Source organism: Ambystoma mexicanum, chromosome 7q (assembly GCF_040938575.1).
Source record: "Ambystoma mexicanum isolate Mex_15411 chromosome 7q, UKY_AmexF1_1, whole genome shotgun sequence".
Lineage (NCBI taxonomy): Eukaryota > Metazoa > Chordata > Amphibia > Caudata > Ambystomatidae > Ambystoma > Ambystoma mexicanum.
This window is the reverse complement of record NC_090941.1, coordinates 697421568-697441857: the sequence shown is the minus strand read 5'-3', so window position 1 is coordinate 697441857 and position 20290 is coordinate 697421568.

The window sequence follows — 20290 nt, the reverse complement described above, 5'->3', positions numbered from 1 at the left end:
GCCTGGAATGAAAGGAGCAGGAATCAGATGGGAGATAAACAAAAAGCTGAATTGCCAAGGAGGGACTGATGAAGAAATATGAAGATGCAAGGAGAGAGGTTAAATGCAAATCTGGGGAATAGTAGTATGCAGAGTATTGGAAGTAACAAGACATCACAAACCAGTTGTTGATCATGTGGAGAAGGGATGCAAACCTCTCTGGCCAAAGCTTACCAAGCTGCTGACATGGTTTAGGATAGAGGAGGCCCAGTGCAGATAGTGCCTCTGGCAAGCACATAGCTATGCTTCAGAAACAATGGCACAAGAAAAGTTGTAGAAAACCAACTGTGTGTTGAATCTTTGATGTACCAGGAATGAAGGATGGGACAGTGGTGATAATGGACCACTACTGGGCTTGTGTATCCAGAGCGTATATGAAGCTACCCAGGGACTGGGGAGGACTGTGTTCCACAGTGATTATTCATGTTCCAGAATTAGTGATTCTGAGAAGTGACTTGAACATTGGAGAGTTTCCAAAGGCTAATGCTCATCTGAGGAAGAGGAGATCACTTGAATTTTTCAATCAAACAAAGAGGGTGTAATATGTCTCAGCTAAATCAATAGACACTTTTGATGCCATTCGATATGAACACCAATTGTTCAGTCAGACTTCAACATTATTCACAACAATCTTCATGCCAATGATACAGGTGATGATGAATGCCAAATGGTTACAGATACCCAGATGGCAACTTCTGCAGACAATCAACACTACCATAAAGGGGTTCAACGCTATCAAGGACGAGCTGAGAGCCATAAGACTGAAGACACTCCAGAATCGATATGTCCTGGACATGATTACAGCCATGGATGGAGGTGTTTGTGCCAAAATCTGAGAATCATGCTGCACATTCATACCTGCTCTTGATGAAGAGAATGGGACCTTGACAGAGGCTATAACAGTGTTGACAACTTTGCATACCAAAATGGAAGATGAAGTAGGAGATATTGCAGATGACAGCTGGTTTGCATCAATCTTCTCATGGGTACCACAGTGGATGGCAAATATCTTCAAGTTCATTGGAGAATTACTGCTGATGATAATGTTTGGATTCTGTGTAATCAAGATAATAACCACACAATGCAAGAAGACAGCAAAGAAAGCAGTAGGAATGAATATTATGATTGATGTTGAATCTGGATTTGAACCCAAAGGGCTGACCAATGAAGAGATCAGAGACTACACAAAGGCCAGCATTCATGCACCTGCTGGAACGCAGTTCCTATATCCAAGAGCCCACAGAAGTATGTGGGAAGATGGATCTACTGGTTTGAGTGAACACTGCAGCCACATGACCTGGAGTGTTGACAACCATGTAAAGTCAGCAGGATCTTTGAAAGGGGTGATGAAGATATGTACTCCAAAGAAGCACTTCTTCAAGAGAGGGTGTCTAGATGCGGAGTCTGGTAAGAGAGTGGTCGATGAATTAACCAGAGGGGGGAGTCTAGAGGAGGAGCCACAATCTTCTACCAGAGGTCCCGCCCCTAACTTGCCTATATGTTGGGAGCAAGAAATAGTGATGAAGATGACACCTGTAACACAGGCAGCCTTCAAAGCAAAGGATCAATTAAGAATACCATTCTTTATGTATCCACAAAAAGCTGACAGCCTCTTTGGAAAGATCCCTAAAGAGTATGTGAAGACAGATGAAAGTAGAGACTGGTGACATCACATGAAGCAGAAATGACACGCCTGAGAAGAGATGATAAGCGAGAAGGTGGATAGACCATATAGAATCTGACGACAAAGTTAAGAATCAAGAAAACCTTCATATGCGGAATGCAGATTGCATGTGTAAGAGCACCGTAGAAAATGCAAAACGTTTTATGATTGTACAGATGCAGTAACGCAAGTAGATTGAGTATTCTTGAAGGCTGGCTATATGTAGTGAATAGTGCAGGCGGTGGCGCCAAGGTATTTATATGCATAGGAATCTGGAAGTTCCACATCGTATTTTAGCAAACTGAAAATCCTGTGAATGGAAGGACTTGAAGTGTGGCACAGCAGAATAAGCCCAGCTGGGGATGGAAGGAGAATTGAGAAGGTTTGCTTGGCCCAGTATCAAGGACTGGGGCAGCCAAGAAACTGGTTATGTATCGTGGAAAGATACAATGAATGAGAAGGCGAGAGCTGAGCTCCTGTTAAGGTGTGGCAGAGGGACAATGAGGGCCAAGTTTTATTAATTTAATGGTATTAAATACAAGAAGGAGCTCAAAACGTGGTCTCCAGTCACATGATCAGATGAAATAGACTTTGGGCAAGCTACGCCGAGATCAGAAGATAAGAACATACGCACACTCCCTTCTTTTCACAGGGGCACTGATACTTGCAGGGCCAAGTTCAAAAGACTTGTCTCATGGCAGCTTCAGTGATGATAGATGATGGGCTAATTGGGTGGGGAGGCATGGTCAAGTCCGACCCGCCAGCACCTGGGTTATTAGCTTGCAAGCTGCTAATGAGTGGAATATTCCAGAAGGGTACACACGTGCCAACCAATTATAAAGGGCCAGGTATCAAAGAGCCCTATAGTTTATAGATCCAATAAGATGTCTTGTATTTGATGACGCTCACAATGGGCCTCATTACAGGTTTGGCGGTAGGCGTGATTTTCCCGGCACCCATGAATGGGCAATTACCGGGTCATGCCCAGTTAGGTGGACCCGGTAATTGCCCATTCACGGGTGCCGGTAATAAGGGAATCCCCATCCCTATTCGGCCCCATAAGGCTGAATGGGAATGGGGAGCTTGGATGCACCGGCACCGTTCATAACGGTGCCGGTGCATCCACGAGTTGTGCTCGCGGGTGCTGCACTGATTGCCAGGTTGGACCTAGCAGGCAGAACAAGACCCGCGAGCACAACTCGTAGTATGGTGGTACGGTGACAACGGTGCCGGTAAGCTTACCGGCACCGTTGTCACCGTACCACCAGGGTCGTAATGAGGATCAATGACTTGCACTAGGGGTGGACAGAGTTGTCCACCTGATAGTAGAGACCCAATCACAACCACAACCCGCATTGAAAGTATACCTAGATGTTTCCTGTTCCCCAATCACATTCCCACATAAGTTTTCCTAGTTTGCCCAGCAGTATGATGTCAATGATGACGAGTTTTTAGTATATAAGTTTGTTTTTGTGAACTGCATGACATCCGATGATGTCCATTGTACTCCCTGTTTTATATAATTGTTATTAAAACAGCTAACATCTTTGCCAACTTCCTGAGTCGTTTTATTATTGATGCTTGAGTAATTTCGGCATCCCCATCCACCCTGTAAAGTGTTACCTCGTCTAAAAGGACCTCCGGTTCATACCCCTCGATGCCAATCCTTTGTAGTATTTACAGCTGGATTACTTTCGATAATGCATACGTACACAGGCACACATTAGTATTGAAACAGTCATGCACACACACATGCAGGTCTGTATACTCCATAAAATAAATGCACCTCGGAGATGTTTTGAAGTTCAACCTTAATTAATATCTGTCACTTTACACCAACATTGGCAGTAGAAAGGGACAGCCTGCAGGCATTGCGGCTGCTTTCCAGCAGTACATCTCACTGCACTTCACTGCGCTGTTTTCCTCCATGTTCTTAACTTCAGCATTGAAACCAGCGCCTAGATGCCCACAGGCTAATCGCAGTTCTATAAATGTAAAAATAAGTAAATAAATAAAAGTGGTAATTGGACAGTGCTTTATCCACCATTATTGGCCTAACAGTTGCTAGTGATAATGCACTCTTAGGCAATGAGCCTAACGTTATTACCGGAAATAATATTCTGTTACTGTGCCACAATTGCTAGCACCCCTTCTCTCCTACTTTGCAATTTCGTGCCATATCAGTCTCTACTTTAAAATAAATCTCTCTAATCACCAATCGGTAATGAATAATGCCTCTGGTGTCACTTTATTGGCAAAAGTCTATGTATTTATAAACTACTGAAATCAGAAACAGCGCCCTACAGTTGGCATTCACGCACTTCCTCGAAACAGCTAAGCTTTGACTCTCTTTTATCAATCAGATTACACGCATAAGTGCAATGTTTTCAAATATTTTACAATAGATATTTTGCAACGCAGTCGAGATTAGTTTGATGAGTTAGTTATCCTGGCGTTTCTGTTCCTCGGGATTCCAGGCACCCTGCAGGGCAGGCAAGAGCTCGGGAAGGAAGAAGCTATCTGTCGACACATCATTTACTGATGTTCAGCAACAAACATGTGTTTCCCAGCTCGAATAGGTCAAACGTTACATGCATTAGCGCGATGGATCTTTGCACTGCCTCGAAACAGACTCACTGGGCAATTATTGCCAAAGTTATAGTGCCCATGAACCATTGCACTTAACTCAAGACATCACAGGGGCACTAAAGTGACATTTACCTGATTCATTAGTTCAGCATCTGTGCCAGGTAGAAAAGGGAAGTACTGTACAAAATAAATAAATAACACTAATAATAATAATAATAATGATATGGTAACCTAGTCTTAGAAAAGTGATACCATCACATATGTGGAAGGTTTCACAAAATATGTAGATACACAAAACTATTTGCACAACGTAGTGAGATTCAGAGAGGCAGGCTATCACGTCGACCCTGCATCAGCCTATTTACTCAAACGTGCGCTTAACTGGCAAATGGAACAGATGCATTTGGTAAAGACCAGAACATCTCCTGATATCAGGATAACTTCAAGCCTCATCAACGACAGGATTCCCTGTAGCTATTACATTTCTACAGCTCATCTTCTCATTAAAAGTGGTAACATATGTAAAATGAGTAAAATCTCTTGATAGCGAACTCAAGGAATAACACCCACATTGCATTAAAAATATCAAACAAGTACCACATACAAAATAATTAACACCAGAAGAATTAGAAACCTCTGTACCTATCATTAGATTTTAGTATCCTGCTGAATTCAGTTACTCAGAGAATTAGTCATTTTAAACTATAGGGCAAATATTAGCCCCATTAACAACAAAGCAAAACATTGCTCCAAATGTATTAATCAGTAATTGATCAGAAACAACCAACGAAGCGCATGGATATAATATAAGATTGGTTGTGCACATCTTGATTACCATGAGTCTATCAAAAGGTTTGTCTCGTGTTTAAACACCATACCCATACTTAATACTGACCAATGTGAACCTCAATAATATTCCATTAGGTTTCCTTAGGTTTCCTCCTGATACAAATAAGACAGAATTCCAAACATCAGCAGCTTACATAATGATTCATTTGACTAACCACAAACAATATATGGTTATTTTCTTTGCTAATAAAAGACTATTAATTTTGTGAATCACAATCTGGATGGACTGGACCAATGAAAGTGAACAGCTCATGAGATACAGGAAACATAAAATACACATACTGCGAGCAAGTTCAAGTTGTCATGGGTACTATATGTTGAAAATGGAATGATGTTGGCATACACTGACTTCTTGTGTCCAAGTAAAAGGCTCATAAACAATAATCTTAAAAAAAAGATTTCACCCACAATCGATCGCACTAATGTGAAGAACGGCCAATGACGGCGATGATGTCACCATGCTACAGCAGATGATGTCATCAAGTCGGTGGCCATTTTAAAACCCTCTTTCAGGATGGTGGCGACAAGTGGAGTGCCGCCATCCTGAAAGATTCCAGCCCCAGCAAGTACCATCAATATTTTCTAAGGTAAGGAATTGGAATACTGTCAAATAATGGCCAATGCACCTAACAACACATAGGACAACACAAACTAACCTAAACTAAAAGCTAGTCTGATTTATTTTCAGACAAACCCATTGAGGTATACTTGGAAATAATATTGTGAAGATGATCCCAACAGGAACTGTGTTATTAATTTACGGTAAGGAGTTGGGAAACTGCAATATAAATGTATGGCCAATGCCCTAAGAGATACATGGGCCAACCCATAACAAAAATGTACTAATACTTGGTCTGATTTCATTTCAGACGAACCCAAGACGGCGTATTTTGAAATTATTTGTGGAGATGATCCCAACAGGAACTGTACTATAAATTTAAGGTAAGATGCTGTTAATTAGCTAAACATGCTAATGAGTAAATACATTTGACATCTAGCCAGGCAAACCAGACTAATGCTCAGTCTGAGTTATCCATAGAAAGACCATACGAAGGAACGTTTGGAATCAGTACAAATAAGATATCTAATCTTCCCAAGACAACCCCTGACTTTGAATAAGATAAGGTAAACATAAGACAACCATGAGGAATCGCAAACTGAATTTCCATTAAATAAATTAAAGGATACTAATGTAGTTTTACTTTTCTTTAGAAATGTGCACCAAAATGCACTAAAAGTATTGGGATTACTGTAAAATCATCGCTAACCAGATTCATAAAACTATGAAAAAATGTAAGTTCTTGACCACAGAAGGAATAACAGATTCCGTTCTGATCTATATAGGTAAGACTTAACCAGGATTGACCCAAATTCTGACAGAATTTGACTAATCGCACGATAGACTTAACCTTAACATAACTAATACTACTCTAACTTTATCTCTCCTTCACCCCTTTTCACAACAGAGCTACTAAGCATGTCTATTTAATTATCAGTTGCTCAGAATGTAAAGCACTATTTTGTATGAAGTTCTGATGTATGATTACTACGAGATAAGTCATCTTCACTTGAGATATATACTGTATGTAGAATTTGTGCAGGACTGTACATCATTGTATCACATAGATTCAAATTGAAACAACTAAACAATCAAACAGGAAACACAAAGAACAGGTTGACAGAATTTAGAATGACACTGACAACACCCAGAACCGACTAAGGGAAACTCCTACAAGAGAAACAACACTAAATCGAATAGGACACAAGCAACACCTCCATGAGGACAGAAATTAGTATCCATGACCAACTCCTCCAAACCCTCACCAACTCCATGAACGTTACGAAGTACCATCCTTGGATGGAATTGTGTGAATGTTAGCAGTTGCCACACTTGGACGGAGTTTGTGGATGTTGGAATGCACCGGGCTCGGACGGTGTTGTGAGTGATGGCAGGTACCACCCCTGGACGTAGTTGCGAGTGTTGGCATGTGCCACGCTTGGAAGGGGCTGTGAGCGGGAGCCTGCGTGAGCAGCTGAATAGGAATGCAAATACCGACCACTGCCACATCTGGATAGAGTAGTGATGGTTAACCGATATCGCATTTGGACTAGATTGGGAATGCTATCAGGGCCAGATTTGGATGGAATCGCGAACGCTTACTTGACTCGCATACAGACAGGTTTGTCGGGGGTGGGCAGAGGCAGAACTTGGACATGGTCATGCATGTTGGTGGGCGTCATGTGTGCAAGGGATTCTGGGTGTCGGCTGGTGCCGGACCCGTATGGAGGTGCACGGATGTTCGCACACCGCACCTGGAGGGAATGTGGAAGTTCAGCACTTCGCCTTTAGACAGTGATGCCAATTAACCAATCCACTAACAACCACACCCCTCTACATACATCTCTCAAACTCTAACCAAACACAACCACAATCCTATAGCACACCAATCTGCACAAACTTCACTACACTGAAACAACAAAATAAACCACACATAGACTCGCACAACAGCACACGACGGCTACCGACCGGAAAAAAACCCAAGCCCAGCAAACAGTGTTAACAGGGTTGAGGCTGCCAATGGCACATCACTGCTCTCTCTTTGACTTTTTCCTGCTCATCCCCACTAACTCACCCCCTCCCCTTTTCAGAGCCGCCAGAGCGCCAGGGGACCACTCCGGTGGTGAGAGTGTGTGGTACAAATATCCTTTAACCTAAACATTAACATATAACTGTAGCTGTGTCTTGATAAAGCTCGGGTAAGGTGAAACAATTGCCCATGCCCCCGACTGGAGTATGTTGGCACTTTTCTAACAAATCAAAGCTTACTTTGGTCTAAAACCAATAAACTATGTAATTATACATTTTCTTTGTAGAATTTCTACTTTAACTTTAACCTAGGCGCCAGTAACCTAACATACACACGTTATTTATTCTTAATTTCCGACTGACTAGTGGATACCAGTCAATGCTGGGTTCTGCTGCCGGGCCACACAATTTGGTAGAATCTTGAGAGGAAATAAATAATATAAAATAAGAATTGTACTCTCTTTAACTAAACTACAAGTGGTAGGCACATTGAATATTATCCACTTTTCTCATAGTGTTAAAGTGTGCTTGTAACCAATGATGGGGATATTTTTGTTAATTCTCAATAAGGTTGTGTTGTACTTTTTACAAATGTCTTTGAGGGTGCTTTAGAGTTTAGACTAACTCAATAATATAAACTGTAGAAGAGGATCAAAACAGCGAATTCCGAATAGTAGTTTTTGTATTTTTTTTATTTATGGTGAATTTGGTGCTCAAACCATTTTTCACCCCATGGAAATTAAAAACATGCTTTTCTGTGAAAACATCATAATAACATACAGAATTGATCAACAATCTAGTTATATAAAAATTCTTGTCATCATAAAAAACTTAAAAACATCACACATATACAATTGATCTGGCATAGTATTCCTAAATGAGTTCTCTACCTACATGTTTACAAGATCACCACCATGCAAACAGAGTCCCTTCTCCATGTCCATGGTGGACATTGCCACTACGGGGATAAGCGTTGCGAGCACTCAGCGTTCTCGATGCTGGCGAGGGATGAGAAAGCTGCAGGTAATTACAGCGGTATGGGGATGGACTGGAGGGGTCAAGGAAGGTGGACATTGTGGGTGGGTACTGGGGAAAAAGGTTGCAGGGAACCACTTACAATTGCAACATCCTGCTTCTGAGGAGGCTCTGAACATGTACTTTACCAAGAGGTAAAGTTCAACTTCCAAGTTTGCTGATTGGCTGGGAGGCCCCTTGAGTCCCCCGCCGGGGTACTATGAAAACATATGCATGAGAATGAATTCATATTTATAACACAGCAACACAACTTGATGTTTGCAATATACTCATTTTCTCAACTAAACAAGGATCAGTGGAAGCCCTTTTCCTTCAAGATCATATCAGTATTTTATGTTCATAGCGGCACAGGTCGGAGTGCCTTCTTCCAAAGGGTTGTCCTACAGCATAACCCCATTAGCAACTACAGAGACGTAGAGCAGGGTATGTCATTCCCTGTACTTTTTCCTTTAGATTACAAAAGAAGTATGTGTTTCTCATTTTATATAATATGGGGGCACATGGTGTGCAAGTGCAATATCATTTTGGTTAGTAGGCACACAACTTAAATCGATTAACTTGAAAACAGTGGTTGTAAAACAATTGGTGCGGTCTTGGATCAAAGTGAACATGACTGGTGTCTTTGGAATTATGATATATGTACGTCTCCACACATGTGTACTAAATTGATGTGGTATTTAACAAAACCTTCATAGGTAGGCCATAGGTTCATGCAGCGGTTTCTAATTCGCCTCATGTACACCTCACTTGGGTGCAGGTGGGCTGTGGGATGAGCATCATAGGCTTTCCTGAATGAGTGTCTTGAAGGTGTGGCCAATGCTGGAATGCCACAGCCACAATGCTGCACTTTCATTGCTATTCACAAACGTGTATATCATCACAGACAGTGGACGCATAATCTATATCAGGGGCTATATAATGTAAGCTGGTCCCGTTACACGAGAAGAGACACACATACCTGTATCATGCCTGAATGTGTTGGGAAGACACATTTTCTTTGTGAATGAGGAAGGACACGTTCGGCACTTCATTGAATGGTCATACAGACAACGTGTATATCATCACAGACAGTGGACGCATAATCTATATCAGGGGCTATATAATGTAAGCTGGTCCCGTTACACGAGAAGAGACACACATACCTGTATCATGCCTGAATGTGTTGGGAAGACACATTTTCTTTGTGAATGAGGAAGGACACGTTCGGCACTTCATTGAATGGTCATACAGACAACGTGTATATCATCACAGACAGTGGACGCATAATCTATATCAGGGGCTATATAATGTAAGCTGGTCCCGTTACACGAGAAGAGACACACATACCTGTATCATGCCTGAATGTGTTGGGAAGACACATTTTCTTTGTGAATGAGGAAGGACACGTTCGGCACTTCATTGAATGGTCATACAGACAACGTGTATATCATCACAGACAGTGGACGCATAATCTATATCAGGGGCTATATAATGTAAGCTGGTCCCGTTACACGAGAAGAGACACACATACCTGTATCATGCCTGAATGTGTTGGGAAGACACATTTTCTTTGTGAATGAGGAAGGACACGTTCGGCACTTCATTGAATGGTCATACAGACAACGTGTATATCATCACAGACAGTGGACGCATAATCTATATCAGGGGATATATAATGTAAGCTGGTCCCGTTACACGAGAAGAGACGCACATACCTGTATCATGCCTGAATGTGTTGGGAAGACACATTTTCTTTGTGAATGAGGAAGGACACGTTCCGCACTTCATTGAATGGTCATACAGACAACGTGTATATCATCACAGACAGTGGACACATAATCTATATCAGGGGATATATAATGTAAGCTGGTCCCGTTACACGAGAAGAGACACACATACCTGTATCATGCCTGAATGTGTTGGGAAGACACATTTTCTTTGTGAATGAGGAAGGGCACGTTTGGCACTTCATTGAATGGTCATACAGACAACTTGTATATCATCACAGACAGTGGACGCATAATCTATATCAGGGGATATATAATGTAAGCTGGTCCCGTTACACGAGAAGAGACACACATACCTGTATCATGCCTGAATGTGTTGGGAAGACGCATTTTCTTTGTGATTGAGGAAGGACACGTTCGGCACTACATTGAATAGGCACACACACCTTATGCAGTGAATTACAGTTTAGTGACTTCTAGCGACGTTGTGCAATATTTTGTGATCAAATCAAATACGTGTGAATATTTCACTTGAAAAGCCATACATTAGAACTCATGTAAACATTCTAAAATATTCGACACTGTGTTATAAAACACATATCAAATGTGTATGGCTGTTAAAGAATGGTGATTGCTTTACAGTGTTTATCACCTGACTACCTTTCTACCAAGCACACAGAAATGTTTAATGATAATTATTGTTATTATTATTATTATTATTATTATTATTATTATTATTATTATTATTATGGTATTTATTGAGCATGGACCTGGCTTTGAGAAGCAACAAAGCGCTTTACAGAGGTGCACAACAGTACAGATACACAATTGAGCACTTTACAGAGGTAGACAACAGTACAGATGCATAACGAACGGAGCATAACTAAGCACTTTTCAGAGGTAACAACAGAACACGTATACAGCGTGGGTAGGATACAGAGGGACACAGAGGAGGGATACAGCTGCACAGGGTGGCAGCTAGGGTAGGGGCGGGCGGCATCTAGCAAGTCATGTGGCATGGGGGCAATGGGGCGGCCTATGTGTTGAGAAGAGACTCCTTGAAGAGGTGGGTCTTGAGATCTTTTCTAAATTTTATAAAGGATTATACATTGTTTACGACACTCAGCGAATGCAACACAAACCTTTATTCAAAATGTTTACAATACATTTCAAGAATGGCTTTTTAAAAAGTTTGGATCGATTGGTACTGCTATGGATATAACCTTTTACTGTTTATCATTCAACCACAAGTCAACAAGGTAGTAAAATATTTTGTAGTACTCATTTATATATTAATAATCAATTCATTGTTTTAATTACTTTATTAACATTTAAAATAAGGTTAGTAATAATTCCGCACATAAGAAGAGCTTTTGTAAAGTACAAAGCATTGTAAATATTTTACTCATCTTTGTAAATTAAAAATCTGTTTTGTAAGCGCATTTTTTCAAGAAAATGTCCATTTTATGCTTTGGAGTAAAAGAAAAGAAAAGAAAAGAAAAACGTTTAGACTTGGTTGCGGTGATGTTTCCACTTCTGTTATTAATAAAATCTGTACATGCCAAAAGCAGTGATTTATTGGCGTGCAGAGATGATAGGAAACAATCAATCGGCCTTGCTTCTGGAATTACATTTCAGTGGGATTAGACATCGTACCATAATAAAATTCCCTATTTCATGCCTTATTTCATTTTATCTTGGGTATTTCATGAGCGTGCACTAAGCTTCATGAAGTAACAGATCTCTATGAACCGGTAAAGGTTACAGACATGGTTCCAGGTGGGGACAATGTTTACAACATAGTAGTTAATAGCTGCATAATGTTTAGGGAGGCAGGGACTAGCTAAGATGTACAGGTAGTGTAGAAAATGAACAATTGCTTTAAGTGGTGTGATTGTCTTTGATAACAGGTAACATGCTGGGTGAGTCATTCTAATATCTCACTGTGACAGCAACAAATATTATGTGCCAGGATGACAGTGCACATTTTTCTATATGGCTGTTAGTAGAGAGAGGAAGGAAAAGGTCCAGATTGCAAACGTTTTTGCTGCATGGCATAAATGGATTAGCATTGATGCTATTTGATGAACAAAAAGGGGCTTCCCATTCTTAATATTTATACAACAAAAGTGCCCCGAAATGTTTCTTTATCTGCTATTGAGAGGTGAACAAGCTACGGGCACTGCAATGTTCCTATGTAAAATATGAGACTAGATGAGATGGGACTCACGTTACCTTTAACTTGTTTTTTGAACTATTCTCCTTTGGGTGACAATTTGTATTTCGCCGGCCTGGACCACCACGCTTGGGCAACACACACAATGATCATGCTGCTGCAGGGGCACGCCATGCACTGCATTTGGAAAAAAGGTAGAACGCCTGTTATCGCTGGATACACACATGCCTGGCCAACTCCTGCATCAAAATGCAAGGAAACTCTTGAAGTGGACTTTACTGACAACGCCAGTATAAGCAAACATTTCCTTGTTTGGCAGAACAAATACCTCCACCCACATGGACATCATTTGGGGGTGGTTAGGGGTCGCACCGTGACCCCATGAGGGGTCGGAGGTGCGACCCTATATTAAAAAACATTTAAAAACAAAACAAATTATATAGATATTTTTTTTAACTGGATACACCTATGCTGTGGGTGGGCAGTGTCATAGTGGGCCCAGCAGCCCCAGCTGGTGGCAGACACAGTATCAGCAGGGTGAGGCTGTGATGGGCAGGCAGGGCTGCCTTCTGCCTGCCTTTCACATTGCTGCATGCATACGCTGCACGCATGCGCATCTTACGCAAGAGGGCAAGCCTTGCCTTTACCTCAGAAGCCCAGCCACACCCCTAACACCATTAACAGGGGAGTGCACCTCTTCTTTCTTACATAGAGGGGGCGGCTACATCTGACGAAGCTCTCAATGGATAAGAGGAATTCTGAGGAGCTGCCCCAGCCTGCTCTTTCTGTGCGTGAGGGTGAAGCATTGAATGGCCCATGAAAGGTAAGGTGCTGCGCATTGTGCATCATATGGAATTCACGCTTACTTTGAAAAAAGTGCTGAGAAAGAGGCTCGGGAGAACACCTGGTGTCATGACAGAATCACATTTTCAATTATCCACATGTCACAGGTACAGAAAAGAAAATACTCAAAGCTCAGACTGCCGGTGATAAGCTTTGCTCTGACTTGAAGCTGCATACCCCTCACACCATCTTCCCAATGGCTTGCAAGCTGAGACAGTGCAATCGCCAAGGGATGAGTCAAGCACCAGAACTAAACTGGTTGCAGCGATTCAAAACCTAACCGCTCAAGTTAAAACTCCTGAACGAAAACCAGTTTCTGCCACAGGCATTCACGGTTGACACTGCCTTTGCCGCTATTTATATTGACTGATACGTCTCTAGCTTTAAGCTGTGATAACTATCCAAAAATGCTGATAAAAGATGCTACGCATGCTCTACTAAGTAGCGGATATTTCATTGACATAGTGAAAGGCAGAGGTGGGCAGGCCTTCGTGTAGGCTCGTCAGTGTTTGCTGTGTTTGTAGTTTATTGATCTATTGCTGTCACTGTTTACTATGTAAATAGTAACACATATTAGTAGGAGGATGAAGCGCTTCAGCTCATAGCTTCTTTAAGTCTCACATTGAGACCTAACTTTTCTCTACTTTGCCAGGTCCCTTTAAAATTCTCCCAACTCCAACCATAGTTTACAAGTCACTCATGTTACAGGTTTATATTTCCGCCACGAGGCCTGTGCAGACCACTCAGACAGGATGTTCACTGTTAGTCCTCTTTGATATCCTATCCCCAGCTGGGATGTTCTGAACAATGTGCTGTACTCCCTTGGGACTCCATCCATCAACCCAGTTGGTATTAACCTCTTCAGCCACACACATAATGCTAAGATCGCCTTTGATAGCTTTATTTTCTGCTGAGTGATCAGTTCTCAGGAGACAATCTTAACCTGTCTTCTTATCCAGCTCAAACTTTGATAGCTGAAGGCTGGCTAATTCCTGGTAACTGGTTTAAGGAGTTTAATTGTTCCACAGCAAAGGGCACGTGCAAGGTTCCTTGACTAGATTTCCCTGAACGATTCTTCATTTTAGAATTGTATGCTGCAATAGAATGCAAGTATAGACACCATTGCGTGTACATACAAATAGGTGCACAGACTAGAGGCTCAAGGCAGTAGACAAACATGGTGTCCTCTAGCGGAAGCCATCTCGATATTAAGAGAGAGGGCACCCCATTGCCATTGCCTTTTGTGGTCTCCAGCTTCACCCTGGCGTACTCCTATTGATGGAAACATCCCTCACACAGGCACACAAAGGTACAAACTCACACTGACCAGTAGAGAAAAGGCACACATATTGCTGCAGCCTCTCACGGAGTGGCATGTCTCGGCTCTTGACACCTGGGCCCACAACATTATCCACATATGTGGGGATATCGACTGAAACATACACACATCTTGGCACTGAGCTGCTATGTAGCTGCATCGGTGATGCCATGCTGGGGGTGCCGCCAGATCCATTGATGTCAGTGCTGTGCAGGGTTGGGCTGTCCTATGCCAATCAGCTCATAGTGACATCAACAAATGAGGGTGAGTACATGGCATGTACCAGCTGCATGAGAGAGGGTGGGAAATGGGAAATGCCACAGTGAGATTGCCACACGCCCACTAGCACATGGGAGCTGAAGGTATGGTTAAGATATTAAGATTGGAGTATTTTTGTATTGATGCTTACCACTGACGGTGTGATCCTGGGAAAGGCGCCATATCGCTGTTTTTCTCAACTGCGGTTATAGCTGCACCACTGTCATGGCTGATTAACAATGAAGGCGAAGCCTGGCCTGTTGCTAGAGGGGCTGTGGCCTGTGTTGACTGCTCGTACCCAGTCAGACCCTACCAGTAGTTTAACAAGGGAATTCACCCGTCTTGTGTGTTAGAAGTGTCATCCTAAGGGATGTGCTTCTTGTGCGACATAAAGTGCCTGTGCGAGGCTGTGTATGGCCCCTATTTTGTAAGTGTTCACCTACGTTCTGTGGTTTACTGTGTTTTGAAGCGCTACTCTTCAGGCTGTCTTTCTTTTGTATAGGTTGGTGACTGTGGTCCCCCCTCAGCTTGAAGTGCTTGTCTCCAGTTTGTGGTTACTGTTCTCCTTTGTGCTTGAAGTGCCTTCTTCCTTATGGAATTGCATTTTTTATTGCAAAGCCAACAGGAGAATGTTATGGGGGGCTACTGGCATTACCAGGTTGGACATGTGTTCTTATAGTAGCATTACCTGCATTAAAGCCAGCATGAGTATGTTCTTATATGGGAACAGGTCACATATTAATGTAGCCACCATGGACCACACACAACTTCTAGTGAGGAATGTGGGCTTGTGGCAGGCCTTGGGGGGAAAACGAAGGAGGGTCTCTCTTTCTCTCTGTGTTCCTTTCCACATTCAGTATGTGAGAACTGTCTAACAAATGAAAATGCTTCAGTAAACTTCCAACACCTGTAAATAAACATAACCTGGTAAAATCTGTTTTTTTCTTTTTGCATATCTCGACAGGGGATGACTGTAGATTTACTTGGTTCTGGCTCACTTTCTGAGGGTTGAATTTGTTGACACACCTCCTTTCAATTCAAGCAACAGCCACATGTATTCTCTTTCCATTGCATGACATCATTTGGTCTTGGACGTCTGCTTACATTCACAGTAATTTGGTAAAATGGGCGTATATTAATATTAATGCGACTGATATTAATGCTACATATGGTGATCCATTCTTGTATGAAATGTATATCATGTTACAGTGATATCGTAACCATATTTTTCTTAGTGTACTGAGGAACAATGCTACGTGATGCCACTTGCTGTTTTGTGAAAGGATGAATGGTTGTGTGCCATTCATTTCTGTGATGCCACTTGGGGATGGGGACAAATGACATCACTTCTGGTGATGTCATCAGAGGCCAAGTGTCGTGGGATATCGCTTCAGCTACCCCTGGCATATTGATGAAATGACGTCCCTGTAACACCCATCATATAAGGACACACATCACAGTGGTCTTGCCCCATATGTCATAACAGAATGCCATGCCACAGAAAATGTACAGTCTGCCAGCCCCTTTGCGCTATAAACATCCCACCCTAAACATCCCTCCATTTAAGAACACTCATCTAGCTGACTTCGCCCAAAAGTGGGATTAAAACATGTAAGAAAAGATCCATGTTCCAATGCCCCCTGCCTGGGAATCAAGCCTGCACACACACATTCATAACTATTCACACCCACCAGTCACTCACCCAGTGGCGGCTGGTGAATTTTTTAGTTGAAGGGGCATAAACATTTCCCCCAAATATACCACAGTCACCAAACGTAGCAAGGGAGCCCAAACCATCCAAAGGGGATTCGTGGGTAGCCCCTGCCCCAAGATAAATGTTTGAATAATGGATTAATATGGTGCAGAATTCAGCACACTTTCTGAGACTAATTGCCTAAAAAGCAAGAGCGTTTTGCATTTGTTTTGTAGGGTAACACCAATACAAAAATCCAATACATGCAAGGCACCAACAGTGGACAGGAACATTATTGCTTTAATGTATGTAATGCTTTGCTATTAAAAATGCCATGTCACAATAAGAATACATGCCCTATTGGCTGCACACTGTAGGCTTGTCTAGACACATAATACACATATTACAATAAAACAGTCAAACATGCCATGCCACAGTAATACATACCTAGACTGGTTTCACCAAAATGGCAGATGCCCAAAAAAAAAATACAATGGCACAGTAAGAAACACTAGTCTGGCTGCATTAAGTGATTGCACTTATCAGGACTGCTTTATCAGAGATGCCCAGTAAACAAGGTCAAGCCACAGTAAGAAATGACTTACTGATTGCATCAAAACGCTAGTCTAGCCACGTAATAACACTTATGATGTTTAAGATTCCAATTAGAAACTTTGCATCAATTCACAACTGTCCAGTACGAATACTGTGTAGCCAACAAGTATTTCCCACAATCAAGAGCTTTGTCAAGGTTGAACATTTCAGAACTATTTAATTACTTCTATCAAATATAAGGAAATGCATAGTGTTAGTCCAAAACCTGGTCTGTTCCGAGACACAAGACCAGTTTATTTATTTATTTTAGTTATTTATTGTGCATTTGTAAGGCGCTTATACATCAAGGAATTGTGTTGCAACGAACCCATGTTTAACATAACACAAATGGAAGTAACAGTGTTATTCTTTTATAATAAACCTTTCTTAATTTCCAACCCTGGCACAGTGGAAGGATGTGAATTCTTGGGTAGGCAAAAATGCGAAATTCCTTTCTGCGGGAAAATTGGCGCATTCCTGGCAAATTTTGCCCAATCCAACAATTTCCACCGTGGAGCAGAAATGGCAGTTTTGGGGCCTTTTCCTTCAAGAAATTTCATTTTTTTCTCCAAATTTAGTTTATTTAAAAAAAATACATTTTGGACAGGGAAGGATTGTTTCGCCCATTTAAATTTCGTTTTTCTGCAAATATTCGTTTTTTGTGTGTTTCAAACCACACAGAAAAGGACATTTCAGCAAAAATAGAAATTTTGATACACAAACCGCCCAATTGCTGGAATGCAATCGCTGGTGAATTTAGCCAATTCTAATTCGCCGGGGTGATTTTTGACCACCCCTAGTGATCTCAATGATCCTTCAAATGAGTGTTGTGGCCTTAGAAAAGGTTAATGAGCAAGTGACACAGCCGCGCCATCTTATAATGGCAATAGTAAACAATGGTTCCAAACAGAAAACCCTTTGCCACGGCTAAGAACAATTACAGCAGGATTGGTCATTTTAAAAAATATGTATATTTCATTGTCCAGATGAAAGCTTGTGGTATGCTTCTGGAAGAACAAATCCAGTGACTCTGCAGGTGACTCAATGTGTTTTCTCCATCATCGGCCGGCAGTTGGTCCACAGGGAATTTTGACATGTACCACAAGTTTTTCTGACTTGATGCCATGCCCAGAGTATTCATATTGTCAATTGATTGGCGTGGAATATTTCAAATGTGCTCACTGGTGTCCTCGAACACTTTACCTTAATTATCCTTTAGTGCTGGCCACATACATTCTGTTACAGATTCAAATTAAAATATTCACAATGAGGGTCATTTTCAATAAAATGCTAATTGCATGCAGCGTAGTACCAATGCCTTACTTATCGCTGTTCCCCTGCATACAATTTTCAGCACTGACAAAGCAGAGTGTACTTGTGAAGAAGAAAGACATACTGGCCTTTACTCTTCACTTTTACTCTCTGCTTTGTGAGAAATAAAACACTGCCTACAAATGATGCTATGCAGGCAGCATTTCACTATGGATTCCACGGAATCTGCCTGATTTAGCAGATGCTAATCCAAGGTGTATTCCATTGTAATCCTTTGGATTTACACCTGCATGAGAATCTCCTGCAGTAGTAAAACTGAGTGCTCTCTCAAAATAGAGGAGGAAGCAAAGCTCAGATGCAAACTCCACGCTGTGGACATCATACGCCTTGGAAAGGCACACACATGAGCTGGCGTGAATACATGGAAAGCAATGTTATGTGGAGATACAATTAATGAAATCTTGAATTTGTGTACCCCTGGAAGCTGGTTAAGTCCATGTAAAGTTTTGTTTAGTGTGAAGGCACAGGTGGAAGATATACTGCATTTGTCGAAGCGACTAGGTTTCGTTGAGATTCAGGTATCTGTTAGATACTTAAAATGCACAGTTGGATTGGGGAGTAAAATATTTTTGGGGAGTAGTAGCTTTCAAATATGTTATCAATGCTTTCTTTTTCACATGCCACTGTATGACTGGTTCCAGTTGCAAGATGTGGCGATGCTTGTTGAGAATGCATCGGTAGATATGGTTATTCTGATTCTATTGTATAGTTCCACATACATCTTCTTCTGTAATGTGTTTTATTGTTTGGTAACTAGAGAACTTCCCTAGAAATATTTTCCCACTGTGAATGGCTTTTTTCAACTCTATTTTTTAACCCTCATCTGTAAAAACTCTAACACTTTTCTTGTTCGACTTGAAAACCAAAAAAAAACAATATGGGTACTTTTGACTCTCATGAGGTCACCTGTAGTTATGTTATGACTTGCTTGTAATGCAAACTAAACACACTGTAGAATTGAGTTGGCAACACCTTTCTTGCAAAAATCTATGGGGTTGATCTGATCAAATATTACATACTTATCCCACATTGGTGCTGCAAGGTCTCACAGCCCATGATTCAGGTGTCTGGTATGCTTTGCACGTGGAAATTCTGGCATCAATGGCGGCTCCACTAGTTTGCCATTACGTTTTCTTCTGCGTTCGGTTAGTGGTCTAGTGGTTGTTTCAAGATGGCTGCCACCAGTTACTTATGGGTTTCCTGGCATGCAAGCTGATGCGTTGCAACCCTGTCTCGTTTTGTGCTTGCATTGACTTCTTGTTCTCCCTTGCTATACACGACTCCTGTTCACTCTCTCCCTAGGGCGGTCGGCTCTTCCGACGCACCGTTACTTTCTCTTTGCTTTGTGCTTCATCTCAGTAATGCTTCACTGGGGCTGCGCTCTAACTACTCCTCCCCAACTTTCATTCTCTGCCGTATTGCTGTGGGCATCGCAGCAGCCTTCTACTGGGCTCCATGTGTTCGGGACTCCCTTCCTTTCCCATTACCTTCCGGTCACTCTCTCCTGGCTTCCTGGATTCATTCTCTCTTCACTTCTTTTGCACTATTGGTTCAATCGAGATACCCTGTCAACCTGTATCATCACTTACCTCAGGATTACCATACGAA